Source organism: Protopterus annectens, chromosome 3.part0, assembly GCF_019279795.1.
Source record: "Protopterus annectens isolate FY-2018-M chromosome 3.part0, PAN1.0, whole genome shotgun sequence".
In the NCBI taxonomy this organism is placed as follows: Eukaryota; Metazoa; Chordata; order Ceratodontiformes; family Protopteridae; genus Protopterus; species Protopterus annectens.
In genome coordinates this window covers 258,332,090-258,352,742 of record NC_056731.1, presented here as the reverse complement: position 1 = coordinate 258,352,742, position 20,653 = coordinate 258,332,090, and positions in this window count along the sequence as shown.

The following is a 20,653-nucleotide window of genomic DNA, read 5'->3' as shown; positions in this document are numbered from 1 at the left end:
TTATTGAAATACAGTTCTTATTGTTTATTTATTGCACTACAGCTCTACAGCTCTAATTGCCCATTTATTGCACTACAGTCTTTCTTGTGTACACTTTATTGCAATAAATGCTTTACTCTTTCTTGCATATTGCACTACAGTTGGCATACTAAATCTGTACTTACCACACTCACAGTGCAACCTGGACAGGGGCTCAGCATAGGACTCGACATTGTGTGCCCTCATAGCTGCAGCTGTTGGGAGAGAAGCACACCATTATGCATACCAGTTTTGCACACATTCAGCTTGCAGTTTGGTTAGACAGAGAAACACATGCTTACATACTTGTGGGGCACTCCAGCTTGAGCTTCCTGCACCCTGGTGTCCAGGGTTCCCCTTTTCTTTTTTCAGATCATCAAAATGGTGAAGAAACTACTTACCTGTCCAGGGGATACCAGTAACACTGGTGAGTTCCCTGGCCAAAAGGTCCCAGGTCTCTGCCTTACACTCTGAGCCCTGGAATCCACCTTGCATCAGATGGGGTTCATGGTTTTTAACAAAGAACCTGACCGTGACCCTGGACTCCTGAATACACCACCTCTGTGCTTGAGTGCACACTTTCACCAACACCGTTAGCCATACCAACAGTTGATTGAACTCCAATGACTGCTGCAGAATTCCCACCTATTGGGCTTAATATAGGCTGTTTTCTTGCCCTTTCATGTCATTGAGCAACAGTCAAAAAAGCACTGCATCACTTAGCAGTGCATAAACCAGCTAAGCAAAGCCAAGCAGTGCAAAAACTCACAGAATCATGGTTTTAGCAAGGCTTAGCACCGCACAAACATTGGTAGCCATTAGCATGTTTATGCACTGCTTAGCATGAATGAGCAGTGCTTAGCAAAGTGCAGCAGTGCCAAAATTCACAATAGTTTAATGTAATTAAAGAAAAATAGTACATTAATTTACAGACATATTCTGCCTGTTATGGACTCGAATCCAGGACCTACTACACATAAGAGTGCAACACTACCCGTGTAGCTTGTTGTATGTTATAAAAACTAATATACCTTCATAAATACTAATAGGCTACCTGTTAGCATTGCTGAGCACCATTCCATGCCACACAAACATGTTTAAACACAACTATAATTAAATAATTAATTACATCCAGTTTCTATTTTTAGATGTCTGGCAAGTGTTGGCCATGTATGTATGAGCTCTGCTCAGTTCTGCTGTGCTCAGCACCATGCTTCACAAGCATAAATTAAAATAAATAAATAAATAAATAAAATTTAATTATGATAATTAATTACATCCAGTTTCTATTTTTAGATGTCTACCAGGTGTCAGCTGTCTATATGTGAGCTCAACTTGGCATTGCTATGCTCCACATCATGCCGCACAAACAGGCAGTAAACAAAAAAACTTAACACATCATAAAAATGACTTATACAGCTGGCACACTTTATAACATTACAACAGTGGCGGGGAGCATTACAGGGAGCCTCACACTCATCTGCAGCCACAGATAGCCGCTACACCTCTGCCTACACTGATTCAATATCCATGTTCCTCAGCTCTCCCTTGGCAGTGCACCATCATTAATATGCATTGCATGCTGCCAAGTGGGAACAGTGGCTGTATATATGGATACATTCCATGTAGGCTCTACACTGTGTCTACATGGATTTTACTAAATCCTGGGGTGTGTTTATATTGAGATTTTAATGCTGTGCAAATGTAAACAATACAAATTATCAGATAGCCATGTGAAAACATAATACTTTTTCTTGGCTTTTTCCTTGATTAATAATTCAGAGGCTTCCCTTACATACCTTTACATAACTGAGGCTATGTTCTTAAAAGTATCATTTGCTTTATAATGTACTACACCAAAGTTTACTGCCTTGCCACTTCTTTAACATAATTTGCTAACAAAGTCATCACAGAGATCACCTTCACTAAGACAAAATGATCCAAACTATATAAGTTTATAAGAGAATAATAACAAACAAAAAAAGAAAAAAACATAACCTGGTACGTTCTGACGTTTGCTACATTACTTTACCATATAGCTAATAGTATATGCAATTATATGAGTCCATGAAATAATAATTTGAGGATTTCTTTAAATTGATCGGCCTACACAGTTTACTTCTTGACTGATGTGACAGTCCTATGTAGTGATTTGTTAATTGTTGTAAGAAAAATAATGCCACAAAAGTAACTGTGATATAATAATTAATGAATATGTCCTAAAGTCACCTAGAGCAAAGATTCTGATGTAATTGATTATCACAGTAAAAAAGTAGTAAAATATAGTTTTTAGATATGAAACATAAAAGCTAACATATGTCAAAATGTACAGTTTTCTTTTCACTCTGCATCTGCTGATCTGGATATATTACTTCTTCCTTTCATTCTTGCATCTGTTTTCCAAGTAGTTCCTCACTAAGCCATGGACATTTTAAAGGCTATCTCCATGGTGCAACATCACAGATATAAACAGTAGTGTTTTGATACAGTATTAAAAGCATTCATTTCCAGTACTGATGATGCAAAGGGTATTGTTAGTAACAGATAAAGACTAAAAGGAGCAAATAATAAAATGTAGTTAACATGAGTATGGATGAAATAATGCACTATAATGCAGCCTCACTAGCTCAATTAGCATAATAATTTGAGACAGAACTCAGTGCATTATCATCTACATCTATATTTCTGAATGAGCCTAAAACTGGCATTAAAATTTACATTAAATACATGCCATTTCATAAGGGAGTCCCCAGTACATATCACTCACTAAATTACTAATCAGCACATTGCAAAACATCTTAAATTCATATAGTGCATCTGGCTCCAGTTTAATGACTTATGTCCTCTTCATTTATGTTATTCAGCCTTATACAATTCTCCAGGTACTTGTTGCTTTCGTGTTAGGACATGAATAAACAAATCTTCATGGGTTCTGTTCAAGCAACTTTATTATATACAAACACATTACTATTGTTGACTATAGACTGTAACTTAAGTAACTTGTATATAATTAATAACTAAAATCATGCATGCTCACTCCCTAGATGCTCCTCCAAAATGGCACTAAGATTGTGCACATGTTCAGGTTATGTACATGCACACAGAGCCTTGCATGCTTCTTAAAGATACAAGCACACACACTTTACACTATAATCTACATCCTCCCTCTTTGAGAAATAGATCATACAATTGTTATGAGGTTGTTTGGCATGCAGAAATCACAGGTAATCTATAGACATGCATTATGCAATATTAAACATATAGGTATGTACAATCAGGTCCACATTGTCGTGTATTTCACGCTTAGTTTAGAAACTCATTCATATCGTGTGCCATAAAACTGGGAATTAGATTTAGCAACTGGGACAGTTTCTGCAAAATAGTTGACCTGTGGAATGTTCAAATGACTTTCTGGAACAGAATCAGACTTTTGAACACATTCTGGTCTGGAAACAGTGTCTGACTCATTTTTCAGTTTAGAGCTTGCATCACACAAACAATGTTGTGAGTGTAATGATGATGATGGTTCTGGTACAGGAAGAAGTTTGCAATTCCTCCTATACTCCACTCCTTCAAAATCTACCAAGTAAGATCTTGGCTCTGCACAATTGTCTGTAATCTTTCCTATTCAATCAAATCCTTTTGTTTTCTGGATTCGTACCATCTCTCCTTCCCTCAACAGATGAAGTAATCTGCTCGATCTGTCATAACTAGATTTCTAGTTATTACGCTTCTTAAACAACTGAGCCTTGATGGTTTTATTGTTCTTAGGTTTAGTCTGCAACAAACTTGAAGAAATAGGTACCATAGTTCTAGTTTGCCTGGAAAGTAGTCTTTGAGCAGGTGAGCCAAGAATATCATCACGGGGTATGTTTCTGAGATTAAGTAAATTCAAGAATACATCAGTATTGTAACACTTTGATCTTTCAAGTAATCACTTTTCACTCTGTACTGCTCGTTCAGCTAGTCCAATGGACTGAGGATATTCAGGACTACTAGTGACATGTACAAAGTCCCATTCTTTTGCAAATTTCTGAAAAAACTGACTAGTGAATAAAGTACCATTGCCAGAAAAAAGTTTGTGTGGACTACCATGAACTGAGAAATGATGTTTCAACTTAGTAATAACAGCAGTTGAGGTTAAGTTTGGTAGTAGATTAATCTCAAACCAATTTGAATAAGAGTCTAGCAAAACTAAGTAGTGTTGATTGTTTCACTCAAAGATATCAGTTGCTACAGTAGACAAAGGTACTTCAGGAACTGGATTTAGCTGAAGTGGTTCTCTTTGCAAATGCGGTCTAGTACTAGTGCATGCTGAGCAAGAAGAAAGAACTGTATCAATGTCTTTTGATAATGAAGGACAAAATACCAATTCTCTTACTCTTCTGTTAGTGGATGTGGATCCTGAGTGACCACGATGCAAAATCTGAATATATTCTTGTTGAAGGAATAATGCCATCTTCCATCAACAATTCATCTATGTAAGGAAAATAGGCTTGCAACTCAAGTGATACACTAGATTGCTTTGATGGCCATTAAACATTAATATAGTGATTGAGCTTCTGTGAAATTGGATCAGTGTGATGTCTTAACTCATCAAGTCTAGTGGTGAAAAAATTATGAACTGAAATCACATCACAGTCAAAAGTCTCTGCATCAAGCTGTTCTGTTGTAGTTCTAGGAGATCTGGCTAAAGTATCAGGCAGACAGAGTAATTTCCCTTTAGTGTAGACCAATAGATTGCACTGGTCTTCAGACTACATAGAATAACAAGTTGTAACAGCTCTCTGCCAAATAACATGAAAGGATCACTGAATCTTCGGTTTGAATTTCTTCACCTCCATAAGCAACAAGTCTCACACTACTGGTTACATTGAGCTGTTCGTTAGTTCTCACTTCTGCAAATGTGTTTGCTGATATAACATTACACTTTGACCCAGTGTCTACTTTGAGCTCTGTGGATTTTCCATTAATCCAGACTATACAAAACACTTCACCTCTTGTTAATAAGCTTACTGCATCAACTCTTTCATAAAGCACTGATAAACCATCTACATAGAAAGCTGACTGTTTTGGCTCTACTTGATCAACTTGCTTTTTCATGTGACCTTTCTTTACAACTGCATGAGGCTTACTTGATTAACAAAAGTTTTGGAAATTATTCTGTTTTTTACACTTGTGACATTGCTAACCAAATGCTAAGCACTTTCCTTTTTTAGACTCTTGATTCACACCACAATTGTGACAGTTAACAATAAAGCTAGATTTGAGTTTTGCTGATTCATGTTTGTGTTGCACTGAGCTGGCGCTGGAGCTTGTACTTTTCCTGGAATCTTCTAGAAAACCTTGTGGCTTCTTGTAAATCATGTAGCTGCCAAGTGCTTAGGCCTGTTCTTGCTTACCATGTGTTGCATAGTGTCTACATGTGCTCTGGAGCCAACTGAAGCCATGCTGTTGTCAGTCGCAAGCATACCAGTATGCTTGCGACTGCCAACTGAAGCCATGCTGTTGTCAGTCGCAAGCATACTGGTATGTTTTTCTGTCACCTCATGGATTTGACAAATCTCTATGGCTTTACTCAACATTAAATCACTGTCACAAAGTCAAATCTTTCTCATAGCAACACTATTAATACCACATATAAGCCTGTCCTTTATCAGCTCATCTTTTAGATCACCAAACTAACACATCTCAGCTCTGTTTCTCAAGTCAGTTATATAAGCTGCAAATATTTCCCCTGATTTCTGATCTCTTGTGTAAAACAAATGCATCTCTAATGCAACATTCATCTGGGGATTGCACGTTTCTCTAAACTTGCGCTTCAGGCACTCGGGGTGTTCCCTTGATTCAGCATGTACAACAATATGGTAGTCTGCACCTTCTCTTTCATACACAACTGGTGCATACACAAATGAACGCTCTTTTTCTATGGCCTCTGAACCTGCTAGCTTTAGCAAAAGGAATGCCCTGATGCATGCATCTCTATCTGTATAAGCTGCTTGTATGAAAATATTGTACTCTGAACTTATAATTTCATTGGACTTATCAGAATTATGTGGATGAATGAACTTGTAGTACTTTTGAATAACTGGACTTTGCAAAATAAACTTCTCGGGCTTTACGATACTTTCAGAATTTTATCGGTAAAGGCAGAAATGCTAAAGTAATACACCATTACTTGCAATACTTTTGGATTTTTATCGGTAAAGGCAGAAATGCTGCAGTCATTTATGATCACTTGTTAAAGTCATCACTTTAAGAAACATTTGAGAACTTTACAATGCGACTGAGTAACTCACGAGCACTGTAATACTCTTATAATGTCGTCTTTTGCAAGAAACACCTCTTATTAATGTAAGAAACATGTCAAACATCTGCATAATGCAAATAAATCGAACATCTGTTGCCCAAAACTCAATAACTTTCAAAGTAGATGCACTTTGCAAATAACTGCATACAGCACACTGAAATGTTCCCAAAATGGTGGTACCTTGCTAGGCAACTCTTTACAGTATAAGAACCACTATGTAATGGCGGCACTTTGCGAATAGACACACCCAGCACAAGAACTTTTTCAAAATAGCTATACTTTTGACAGGATTGCACTAAATAGTTGCACTTTACATGCAAAGAACTCTTCTAAATACATGCACATTAACATGCACACACTGTAAGCACTTTTACACACTCTGAGATACTTTGAATAACTTCAGTTATGCTCTTGGTTATGCCCAGCCACAGTACTTTGCTCAAAACACATGCAGTCACCTTGCTTTATTTTTGCGTAACGTGCCATTTTCTGTTCTTATTGTAATTGTTTTGCTTGTTTAAGCCCTTTTTATGCCCAATGTACATTTTTGTGCTCTTTTTACTCTAAACATGCCCAACTTTGCCTCAGATACACTTATTTTGCTTTACATATATTTGTTTTCTGCTTTTCTGTTAATCATTTCATCTAATATTTTAATCTTAAACATTTTCTTTAGTTAACAAACTTTCGTACTTTCCACCTGCCTGATATTGCAGTTTGTGCCCTTGTAATGCCCCTTTATTTCATCTTTTGCATCAAGTAAATAATGTGTTCTATTTCTCATTACCTTTGATTCTTTCTGGTTATGTTTGTGCTCTTTTCTCTCAGTTTTACCCTCGGTGTCATCTTTACATCTCATGGCTCGGAATATTCTTCTCTCTCTCCAATCCAGGCTCTGACAGTATGTTGCTTTCGTGTTAGGACACAAATAAATGAATCTTCGTGGGTTCTGTTCAAACACCTTTATTATATACAAACACATTACTATTGTTGACTATAGACTGTAACTTAAGTAACTTAAATATAATCAATGACTATGATCATGCATGCTCACTCCCTAGGTGGTCCTTCAAAATGGCACTAAGATTGTGCACGTGTGTGGGTTATATACGTGCATGTACAGCCTTGCATGCTTCTTAAAGATATAAACACACACACTTCACACTCTGATCTACAGTACTCGTCTGCTCTTCCAAAACTTCTGTTTCATTGTTAGCATGCACTGTTATCAGGCAATGCATATGAAGCAGGTTTACTTAAGAAGAATGTGGCATGTTTTGCTATTCATACAAATCTTAATACCATATTTCAGTCCTGCTGTTTTGATGACCGTGATGTTGAGGAATACACTTATTGGTTGTGAGAGGATATTTGTGAGATTCTTGGCCATTTCTATGATTCTGTTTTTAAAGGAGATCTCAGAAGATAATAAGAATGTGTGTGTGTGTGTGTGTGTGTGTGTGTGTGTGTGTGTGTGTGTGTGTGTGTGTGTGTGTGTGTGTGTGTGTGTGTGTGTGTGTGTGCATGTAGTTAGCTGCTTGGCTGGTTTGTTGGCTCATTGCTGGTTCTTTGGTTTGTTGATTGTCTGTTCCTTTACCCAGCATGCAGTCTCAAAGCCTTTGCTCATGATTAGAATTAGCCCAACGCCAAGTAATATGTCACTTCCCTGACTGCAGTTTCAGTGAAAATACTGTGACCTGATACTTTTCACACAGCACAGCAATCCACATTATTTATTTATTTAACATGTGTTAACCGGGAAAGTCTGACTTGGAACAAAGCCAATTTTCAGCAGAGGCCCGGGGACAAATGCTCTAAATGCATGTCTTTTTAATTATTATCATATGCTGTCATATCTGAGATGCATATCAGATTCTCTTCAGTTACAAATGTATACTTAATCTGCTAAGGTCAGTGTGAAAGACAATTAAAATTAAAAAGGAAAAAACTATTTCCCTACATAACAAAAATATTCACTATGAAATGTAAAGTGAAACTGTAAATAACGAGGTCAAGAATGACGGATAGTACTTATTCCACAAAGTCACAGATGAACACCTAGCATAGTCGTAACCCATTGAACTGCTCAGACCATGGCAACTCCTTAATTTCTCTCTCTCTCTCTCTCTCTCACATGCTCACTCTATCTCTGTCTTCAATCTCTTAATCAAGAAGCATATTTCTATATAACAAATACATATTATGTTTTTGCAGGTACAGCTGATACAAAAGAAATTCTAATGCACCAAGATGGACTGTCTGAAGGCCACACAGAAAGAAAGTATTAGCTGCATGTGTCATTTCTGCATCTTTTTTTTCAAACACTTTTATTGAATTATCTGTATCTTAGTTTGAGGAATATATATACATACACACACACACACACACACACATATATACATATATATATATATATATATATATATATATATATATATATATATATATATATAAAAGGAAATAGATGCCCACCAAAAGAACTGCTTACTGGACAAAACATTAGTGAAGCCTGACATCATGCCCCAGGTTACATGACTTACTACCCCTTTTAACTGAACTTTCTTTAAGAACTTAAATCTTCTTTATGTACTGCTGTATTTGACATCACCATGTAAATAAGATACATATCTGTATAACGCATTACCTTGCAGTTACTTACAATGCTTCAAAATGCTGTAACCCAACTCTAACTACATGTATTACATGACAGTGAGAAGAACAATATAAACATTAAAATTATGTGTTCAACTTTCTGCAATCCTGATATCTGAGGGTTTTAATTAATTGGCCAGATCTGTATATTTACATACAGATATAGTTAATGGCTTTGTTAGTGTCACTCACATTAGCAGCTTCATGAGCTTCAGGATGAGGTATCTCACCTTATATAATGTAAAGAATCTGTAACATGTTCCATACCAAACATCTGCAATAAAAATTAATTGTATCCATTAATAATTTACCTTAAAGAGTACTGTTTTTGTATTCTATACTGAGACATCTAGATGCATCCATGCATCTGGTAGGTATATCAAGTGTGTCCTGCTTCAGTGGTAAATTTGTGTACAGAGCAAGATCATTTTCAAAAGGGGTCCTAGGCAGGGTAATGGACCATCACCCCCCCCCCCTTTTCTGCAGCCATTCCAGTGTCCACTTATTTGGCTGTCTCTCCCCAAGTACCATAAACAGTGGTCAAACCTGTCAGTGCACATTCAATTGTCTTCTTTACTTTTGCAAAAGTTACAGATATTTGGATTCAATTTAAAACTTTTATTTCAGATTTTGTTGCACAAACACCGATGGTCATTTGTTAAACAAAACCATCCCACATTGTAAAACAGACTTAGCATGAGCAACATTAAACTTCTTTTTACTTGGAACTCACATTCATTGAAAATGTATCTTGCTAGTGATGGAGGGAGTGTAACTTGGATCCAATGCTGTTTTCAAACCGTGGACCCCCTCAACATATACATGCAGTATTTGATTCTTCTTTCTAATTGTTTTATATTTGTTGTTTGATACAGCAACATTTGTTAGAGTGCATTTTAAATTTGTAGTTTTGAACATTTTTCTAGTAAGCAATTAAAAAAGCATGACTCAATAATGACAAAGTACCAATTTCAGAATATTTCAACAATAAAAGGACACAAACTGATATCATGATAACCGACCAATATCAGAACTCATCAATTATGACCCTTGATCACCAGCTGTGTACACATCTCTATGATAAAAATGGCCATGCTTTACACAAATGTATGCTACTCCTACAAAGACAAACTGACCACTTCTTAACTTTATTAGCTCAGCAAGATCATTTTAAACAAAGACATCCCCAAACTCAACAATTATAGCTACATTGTCGACTGCATCCTTCTCAGATGTCTGTGTGTCAAAAAAAAAAAACAATAATTACCAATGTCACATATTTCAAATTTGTTTCACTCAGGTACACACTAGCTAAAGTATTCCAACATAATCACATACTAGTCCTGCAAAGCCAGATTAAAGACCATTTAAAATGCCCAGATAAGAGCATAAAGTACTTTTATCCACCAAGATCCCCCAGTCCCACCAACAGTTATAGCCACTTTGTTGTCTGTGTACAGTCTATAGTTATGAAGAAATAAATTATACATACTTTATTGGTTATTTTGAATGAACTATGTGAAAGTACATACATATCATACTATATGATCAACCCATATGTAGTACACTTTAATTGGAAGTGTATTTATTAGAGTATAAAAAATATTTACCTATTGATAATATGTAATAAGTCAATATGCACATTCTCTATAGAAATAAAAGTCATCTAAACAATTCCACATTAAAGAGAGTGATTACTATTGCAGAGATTGCAGCTGGCAAACAACTTTGCATTTCAGTGCGTCATCTACAATTATAGTGCCTGATGCCCTGGAAGAATAAATTGCCTCTATTGCATTAAAACAGTGCATTGGTGATAATGTCATAACATTTGCTGAGGTTGATAAGCTATGCAATAGGAAATGTCTGGCAAACAATGGCAACAGGTTCATAGTTACTAGGCATATAGTCCTGGTAACCATTAAAGAGACTAGCATAAATTCCTAAATGCTGCAAAGCATTGTCTGGTTAAATGACTTGCTCAATGGCACACAGGTGGTAAATGAAGGTTGAAAGGATCAAACCCTACACCCCTGCCACAGGAAGCAGCTGATTAACAAGTCAGAGCTTTAGTTCTCTTTGCAAACTGTTACAGTTTTTAACTAAATGCAGAAATCCTTTACAATCTGATCTTGCATAAAAGACTGCATCACAGTAATATGCAGCAATGACCAACTAGTTAAGGATACAGTAGGGTGTGGATTATCCCAATGTCAGTTGTCCAAAATGTCACTTATCCGAACGCTGCCTGTGTTGTGTACAGAGTTGTGTCTGTACGTGCGTCATTATGTCTGTATGTGTCCTTCCTACTGCATGGAATTTAACTTTCATTGCTGCTTCCCCTTCATGGAAAACATCTAAAAAAGTATGTGTATGTGACAAAATGTCTTTTGTAAACTTCAGATGGTGTTGCTGGGTCACTTTTGAAAAAAGAAGTAAGTGTTCCACATAATGAGAGGTAATGTTGTGTTCAGCACTGTGGATGTATACAAGGCTGAGAGGTATAATTTGGCAGTGCCAAGATTTTCCCTTATCAGCAGTGCTGACAGGAGATGTCATCTGTTGGAGCTGGTGGTGCATACTGTTTACTTACCTGCTTCTGACTGGCCTGGAACATGGGCTGTGTGCATGCGCTCACACCGGAAAAGTTTCATGCAGTTTTGCATTTTAGGCCCAAAAACAGTTTTACCATAGTATTTTGTTTTAGTTAAGTCATTACGTTTTTGTATTAAGTGCAAGATAGTTAAGATAAATTTTAAATGTACTTACATGCATTTATTTATTTTTTTTTTACAAAATTATAATGGGATCACGATAAGAACCTGAAATAACACAATAATAGTTGGAACAATTCTTGGAATTTCCTTTCATTAAAATTAAACTTTTCATGTTTAATAATATTAAATGTGTGTGTGTGTGTGTGTGTGTGTGTGTGTGTGTGTGTGTGTGTGTGTGTGTGTGTGTGTGTGTGTGTGTGTGTGTGTGAGCACGTGCGCATGCCTACACGCATGTGTATAGAAGTTTTTTATCTGGCTCAATTATGTATAGGTTTGATTATTGAAACAGTTTGATTATCCAAACAACCCTATGTCCCAATTAGTTCAGATAATTGACTCTCTACTGTAGATTTAGAACTATAGGATATATAAAAAGAGTCATAATGTCTAGGAAATTAGAAATTATTAAATCATTGTTTGTAAATTATATTAGACCCAAACTAAATTACAGAATAATAACATGGAAACCTCAAAGGTATCTGTTGAAGTTATTATGAAAGATTAAAATATCTGAATTCATTTAGAACCCTCTGTAGATATTTATGAGGATATTTTGTTCACATATATTCAGGTATATATAAAAATGATTTCCTCTGGGAATGCACAATGTTATCAAAGAGTGATAGAAAATATCACACAACTTGTGTAGGACATAAAGTTGGAATGAGAGAATTCTTGATTGTTTCTCTGAGACAGCAGCTAATGCATGGAATAGACTAAATTATATTAAAGCAAGCACTAGGTTAGACATTTTTAAGAACTACATGGTCACATTATGGGAATAACTGTTTTTGGCATACTGGTAGACCAGAATGGCATTATTGCCCATGTCTGAAATATGTGCATGTACATATGTATGTGTGCAGTAAGAATTAGGAGTTTTTTGGCTTGACCACACAAATAACATCTACTCACAGGTATAATTCAGATGAAGTGACCACAGTTTCATAATAAAAAAAAACTTATGATGATGTGCCATATAGCGGCCCTTGACAAGGATGTGGGAGCACTTTAAGTGGGGGTCATGAGGTATGTCAGAGAGATAAAACATAATACCTTGACCTCCCCAAACCCATTCCATGGCTCACAGTTTTTTTTTCTGATCACACCTTTGCAGCAGTTTCCTTACAACTAGATTTTCAAGTCTCTGTGCCCAAAAAAAACAGACAGAAGCTACAGAATCCAAGCCAGTCAACCCATTTTTCAGTTAATACTCCAAGCATCAGCAAGCTAAGGCTAAAACATCTGAGAAAAAGTAGGCCGAACATGGGAAGTTAAAATATAAAACAAGGAGGCAGGTGGGAAGAGGCTCCACCATTCCCTCTAAGCAGCTTAGACTCAGAAATCTCTTCCCACACAGCAAGATAGTCAAAGAGTCAGATTATACCACCGATGGAAATCTTGGTCAAAATATACCATGGCAGCTGGATTATGAATATTGTTAAATAAGGATACAGGATAGAATCTGAGACTATTCCTCTACTTATGGGAATGCTACAGGTACAGAAGGAATAATTTTATTTTTTCTTGACCCATCTCAGCAATTCCTTGACCAGAGGTTAATGGTGGAAGAGTTGTTGAGATTGGAAGAAAGTTTAGGGTTTACTGCCACTTTTTTCAAGTTACCAAGAAAGATGCATTTTTGTAAACTGCAATTTATTAACTTTTTTATCAAGAATGTAATCAAAGAATCATTATAACAACTTGTCAACAAAACTTAAAGGGGAAAAAATAACAGCTATGAAGATAATATAATAATCAAACTAAAGAACTATAAACAATATTTAAAGTGTTCAACTTGTGCCCCAAATCATTACAGCTACATAAATTAACACATAATACGTTCAAAGAACCAGTCAGTTATGGGAGGCCTGGAGTTGCCTTATGCTCTCCAGAATGAATAAATATACTCTCCACTGATGTGGAAGACGATATCATGTGGCAGAATCTTTAAGGACTTACAAAATACAACTTAAATCTTTTAACAAATATTATATAAACCCCAAAAGATAGATTATCTGTTGCTTTCCAATGGACAACAGCAATCAGCTTTATAAAACTGGCAAGAGTCCAATATACTTGTAGCAGTGGAAGGAGGTGGTCTTCAGTCTTGGGAGTAATACCAAATAACCAAAACTCACAATCCAAAGTAATACTCAAAGCATAAACCTTACTCAAAGTTTAAGCCAAGAATTCCCAGTAGACCCTACTACAGGGCAATTCCAGAACTTATGGATATTGTCAACTCCTTTCAATCTCTCTCTCTCTCTGGAGGCTGATTTTGTACCTATCAGAGCTTTACCTATTCTTGAAGGTGCTCATATTCAAGATGCACACCCTGAAGCCACTAATCCTGCTTCTCATACAAAGGGTCTTTTGGATCACATTAGACCTTGAACACATACTTGTATACCTCTTTCTACAAATATCACAGAACATTCCTGAGGTTCAGAGTTGATTCCCATCATTAACAGTTTTCTTCCTTGTCCTTTGGGCACTCTACTGGTTTCATTGGTTGATGTCTTAAACATAAAATAGGTCCACATCTACCTGTTCCTGGAAGTTCAAACACAGTAGTAAATATTAGACTGCCTGAAAATTACCCAGGAAATAAGGATTTTCAATAAAGCTCCCCAAAGTGAGTCTCTCACCAGTCACCACAATGATTTTCCTTGTGGCTTCCATGAACATAGAAGAATGAGTGGTGTTCCTCTTTAAAGACAAGGATCAGTCCCTACAAACAATTTTTCTTTTCAGATGCCACTGTTCTTTAACTTTTGCTGTTGAGTGACTATGTTGGTATTACAGACATGCATTGTTTCTTTTCTAATGCTCTAATTTTATTGCAGTTTGTTTTACTTTTAAATTGTTTTATTTTGTTTTTTTAGAGTTTTCAAAGTTTTTGGTTAATGATGGTTAGTAAATATTTTTTTTCCATTCTGTGACTCCATGGGAATTAAATATAGCTGTTTTGTGGGAGGAGCAAACAGGTAGCATTTTTTATTATGGTAAGTAGACTAGGAAAAGGTTTAATAGATTGAGCTGCCAGTGCTCTTTGACTGATGCTGTGCGACTATTTTGAATTTTTCCTCACCCACCCATTGAGTCGCTGCTGTGCATTTAAACATAATGGCTCTTCAGTTGCCCATACCTACAGCAAATATGAATCCTTCCAGTCTCATCTCATGTGTTCATACTAGTGAGCACAAAAGCAGCAGACTGGGAAGGCTGTTCCCTTAGACTGTTGAGTTACCCTAGCTTTCTGAAGTTTTCACCCACTTAGTGTGCACTGCAACACATAATAGAGTACTGACCAATTTTCTTCTATCTTGCTTTTAAAATCAGGAACAAGTCTGTGTATGGGACAAGTCTGCCGATCATTTTGAGCCTATGAACTACCTCTCAGGAATCCTTTTGGGATTAGTGTTTCTTTGTTACTGGTGAGTGAAGGAGCAGGAAGAACTCACCTAGCCTTTCTAGAGACTGACAGACACTGTAGAGCTTGAAAACTGCTTCTTCAGAGCCAGCTTGGAATTAGTACTACTGTTTTGCAAGCAAAGGGACATTGATTCTTTGCTGCTTTTAGGTATGATGAAACTAGCCCTAGTAGTAGACAGTTAATACCCAATAGAGAAATCACTACTCTTCATCATTCTTGCCAGACCTAATTCCTTCCCTACAGTGAGTACTGTTAGATTAGTTACCACCTAATCTGACTTTAGAGTACATCTTAAATACTTCAGCCATAAGTCTTCAGGCCCCTCCAACCCTTGGGTATTACAACCAGCCTTATTCCTCTAGCCCCCTCCAACAAGATAACTCAACAGTCTGTTGTCGCTGCATCTGTCTCCAGTCTGATCACATTAGATGATGAAAGGCACTGTATCAAGTGCTTTATGCTTACCAACTGTTCACTGCTTCTACCAATTGATAGCACAACCTGTAAGAGGTGTAATTATTTAAGAAACATGAGAGCAGAGGAAAATAACCACTTAATGATGAGGTAATACTGATAGGCACTTTATTTATTTATTTTTTTTTAATTTGTTAGCCAGGTAGGTGAACTGGTTTATTAGCCCTTTCCAGTCACAATTTAGGTGTAAAACACAAATTACAAGATAATGGTTATTACACAAGTATAAGCAGAATTTAAACAACTAAAACAAATGATTACAATATGATACGAGGATGGTTGTTACACAAAATGAGCAGAGAATAAATGAGTAAATGCACATTGCTTAAATTACTAGTCAGGACTGCTACTCAGTATAGTCAGAGACTCTGAAGCAATGACAAAAACAGTAAGGCAGAGCTTAAGCTATATGAACATAATTACAGATATTTACTGTATAGATAAATATATATATATATATATATATATATATATATATATATATATATGTGTGTGTGTGTGTGTGTGTGTGTGTGTGTGTGTGTGTGTATGTATACTGAATACTGAACACATTTTTAATGCAGGGGGCAAGCCTTCCTGCACCCCTCATGGGGGGGCTGTACCCCCAAACCCTCTGCTAACTATATATAAAATAACTCCAAGATCGCACGACAGTGGAGAAGGGGAAAATTCCATCATTCAGTAATTCAGTATTTTGAATTTTCAGTATTTTTGGATTTACCACAGATTTATTAATCTTCCAAGCAAGACTAGTCTAGTCCTGCATGGAAGCACCCATTTAGGAGCAGGATGGCAGTGCACCATACATATTAATGAAGGCACACTGCCAGAGCTCCCAGGCTTACATGGAGCAGGTACGAGTACAGGGGGTGTGTCTGAGAGCAGAGCTCTCAGAATAAACACGCCCCTGCAATGTTGAACAGCAGAAAGTGGAAGTAAATGAGCGAGACATAGGTGTCCGCATATCCCCACCATCAGTCCCCCATGTGTACAACAGCAGCAGGACATAAAAATCAAAAGAAGAAATCCCTGCATTGTTTCCTAAAACTCCGAGTACAGCTAACCGTAGATGTGTGGGTGTGCCCATTGCTGAGCTACGGATAAAGCAGCCTAAAAGGCTGAAGAGGATAACAAGGATGATATATGCAAATGAAGCATCTCAGAAATAGTGTAGTAGGCAGAGCGTTCGACTAAGAGCAGGCATTCCCAGTTCGAGTCCCAGTGCAGCACAGTCTATTTTACATGGCAAAGCATGGTATAAGCAATATTTGTATTGCAAAACCCACTAAATAACATATATTTCTGAACTGGATGGAGTACTGCAGGAAATGCACATGTGAAAAGTCAGTATCATAATGAATAAGGCAGCAGTAAGCAGGTGTAAGCACAGATAAGCAGTAGTAAGCATATTTAAGCACTAGTAAGCATGTGTAAGTGCATTTGCGTGGGGGTAAGCACTGCCTACACAGATTAAGCAAAGGAGAAGCTAACTGGGTGTAAGAAACTGTGACCAGAAGTTAGCAGTGCCGACCTCCATGCAAACCTGCTTACAGCTGCTTTAAAGTGCCTTAATCACTCTGTATCCAAAGGCCGGTGTTTTGCCCAGCAACAAAATAAACAGTCTCTGCAAGGCTCGAACACAGGACCCTGCATACTATACATAAAATGATTTATCACTAAGCCATAGCAGATATACATAACCTTGCTGTTTTCACAAACATATCCAGCTCAATCAGTCAACAGTACAGGAAATGTAATAATATCATACCACACAACCTCTTAATGCAAGAATTCAGGACAAAGTGTGCCAAAATGTGGGTACAAATAGGGATATATGTCAAATACTGCTCTAATACACTTAAAACACTGCTAGTTATACAGTTATATGTACGAGAACACATATTTTGAAGGAGATGAAGTCTGAAACACAAAAGTGTTGGCACAAGTGACTGACTTCTATAATGAAGAAAAAATCCGATCTCTAGGAGCAAACAGGACTAGTAAAAATAACGCTCTTTATTTGAAGAATCACGTTTTCGCTCCCGCAATTGCAGGTGCTTTCCTCAGACAATAACAAATTAATAAATTAAGACCATCCATTTTATATAACAGTATTCCATGATGTCACTTCCTTTTGTATTTTAAACAGCAATTACAAACCAAAATACCGAAGAGAAACCATCATTTTTTTAAAATGTCACTTCATAATGATAAATATATGTTCCATATCCACACAATCTTACTATAATCTATAATCTATCTATAATCTATAATCTTACTTCAAATAAAGAGCGTTATTTTTACTAGTCCTGTTTGCTCCTAGAGATCGGATTTTTTCTGTGTTTGTGGATTCCTGTGACTTCTATAATGAGATCATCCATGTCAGTTGCCAAGAGAATGAGTTACAGGCCAAAAATATAAGCCGAACATGCATGGACATATGCACAGATATATATCTGTAAATGTAGACAGATAGACAGCTATATGTATATATATATATATATATATATATATATATATATATATATATATATGTATATAACTCACAAATAATCATATAACATCAATTGTACATAGATAAATATATTCATATGTATGTTTATATATATATATATATATATATATATATATATATATATATACACACACACACACACACACACATATATATATATATATATATATATATATACACACATACATGTATATATATACATATATATATATATATATATATATATATATATATATATATATATATATATATATATATATATATATATATATATATATAGATATATATATATATATATATATGTATATCTATATATATAGATATATATATATATATATATGTATACATATATATATATATATATATATATATATATATATGGGGTTTCAATACATAAATATATATATATATATATATATATATATATATATATATATAGATATATGTATATATACAGATAGAAATGTGTATAGCATTTCCACATGGGAACAAAATCCAGAACCACTCATTACAACATAACAGACCATAAGCACTGTTAATGGGGATGGGGGCTCAAATGAGGGATATCTGGTAATTAGTGCTATCTTACCCCCACCCACAGCCCTAACAGATATGTTGTGCAATCCAATATCCAGCACATGCAGTTCTTGACTTCAAGACCCTCCACAACAAAGCTACAATGCTTTAACAGTTATCCAATTCACCTGTAAATGTCAGGGAAAATATCTGTAAAATATCATGCAGAAAAGTCATCATACCGTAGGGAATGTACAATGTGGAAGGGGTACACATTACAATGGTACAGATATGCACACACATCTATACATTGACAAGTATGTTCATATATATATATATATATATATATATATATATATACATACATATATCGATATAGATATATATGTATTTAGATAAGATATAAGAGATATATATATATAGGTACATCCACATATACACAGACAAAAGGTATTAGTAGCCATACCTATATAGAAGTAGTGTGGAAGTACTGGGTGCAAAGTATATCCCGCAGCCACAAGACCTGTGACGTGTAGTGTGGCAACCATTTCCACAAATGAGAATACTTACATTAAACATATACCCACTCACAATTCAAAGGACAAGACACGACACACAGGTATGCATACACAGAAAACCTTTATTTGTGTACTATACAATAATGTATGCCATTACTTACAGCACATACATTTTGAAATATTTAATCAGTGATGAATGCAAGGGTCACACAAAACAGTAGATGCAAGCAATGTGGATATATAACATACTATGCTGTCCAGGCCAAGGCCTTCAATTGGTACAGCAGTAGACAGAGGATTTGCCTTCAAGATAAGTAACAATCAACAATTACAGATGTAGTTCAGCAGCCTCCAATTACACCCTGTAGTCAAGCCCTAGGGGGAAATGTATTAGTTGTGGTAATGTCAGTGTATCTGTCACATGTATGGACCCTGACCAACATATTCTGTGGGAGTCCATAATATGTCTGGGATGATAGCAGGAATGCTAGCAGTAAATAATGATAGGTCATTACCTAACAACCCCTAACTGTAGCACAGCAGGACAAAGCCTGCCATATATGTGGAGGATAGAGGCAGGAACACAGGGCCATACTTGCAATACTGATGTTACACATCTTGGAAATTGCTGGTGTTACAGGATTTGTTGAAACATACCCTTATGCAAGAATAAGACATCAGAAACACAAATGGATGTAGCCATGTACTGATAGCACACAACAGACAGATTGCCAGTGATATATCTAGTGAAAATGATGAAAACCAACTGATGAAACCACAACAAAAATGAACCAGAAACAGCAGGCTGAAGAAATCTTTCAATATAACAGCAAAACACACAGTTTATTCACATAGAAAACATACAAAAATTCATAAAAGTAAGCACTTTCGTTTAAACTCTGTTAAACTTCATCAGACAATTCTAAAACCATACCTTACTTCCTTTTATATGCATACAAATTAATTCATTAATTAAACACCTTATTAACCAATTAGTTGATAGTGCCCCCTATCATACTTGATGCAACATTACAGATATTACATTTGCTAGCTTACATCAGCCAAAAAATATACGTCATTAAAAATGCAAACTTGCAAATCTAAGATGCTCATGAAGAATCATTTAGATAAAAATACTTTGAAAAATGCATTAATATATATTGAGATATTAAATGCTAAAAAATGTATTACTAAAACTGCTTAGTTGCAAAACAAATAACTGAATGCATAAAAAATAATATATATATATATATATATATATATATATATATATATATATATTATGTATATGATATCTCATTATACGTATGTATATAAAAATTATAAATATGTAAAAAAGCACTTTTAAACACACCATATAAAATGTAAGACTGACAATGGCATGCAGGTGAAATAGTCTGTAAAAGGCCAGCAAAGATAATGTCCCCACAGGGA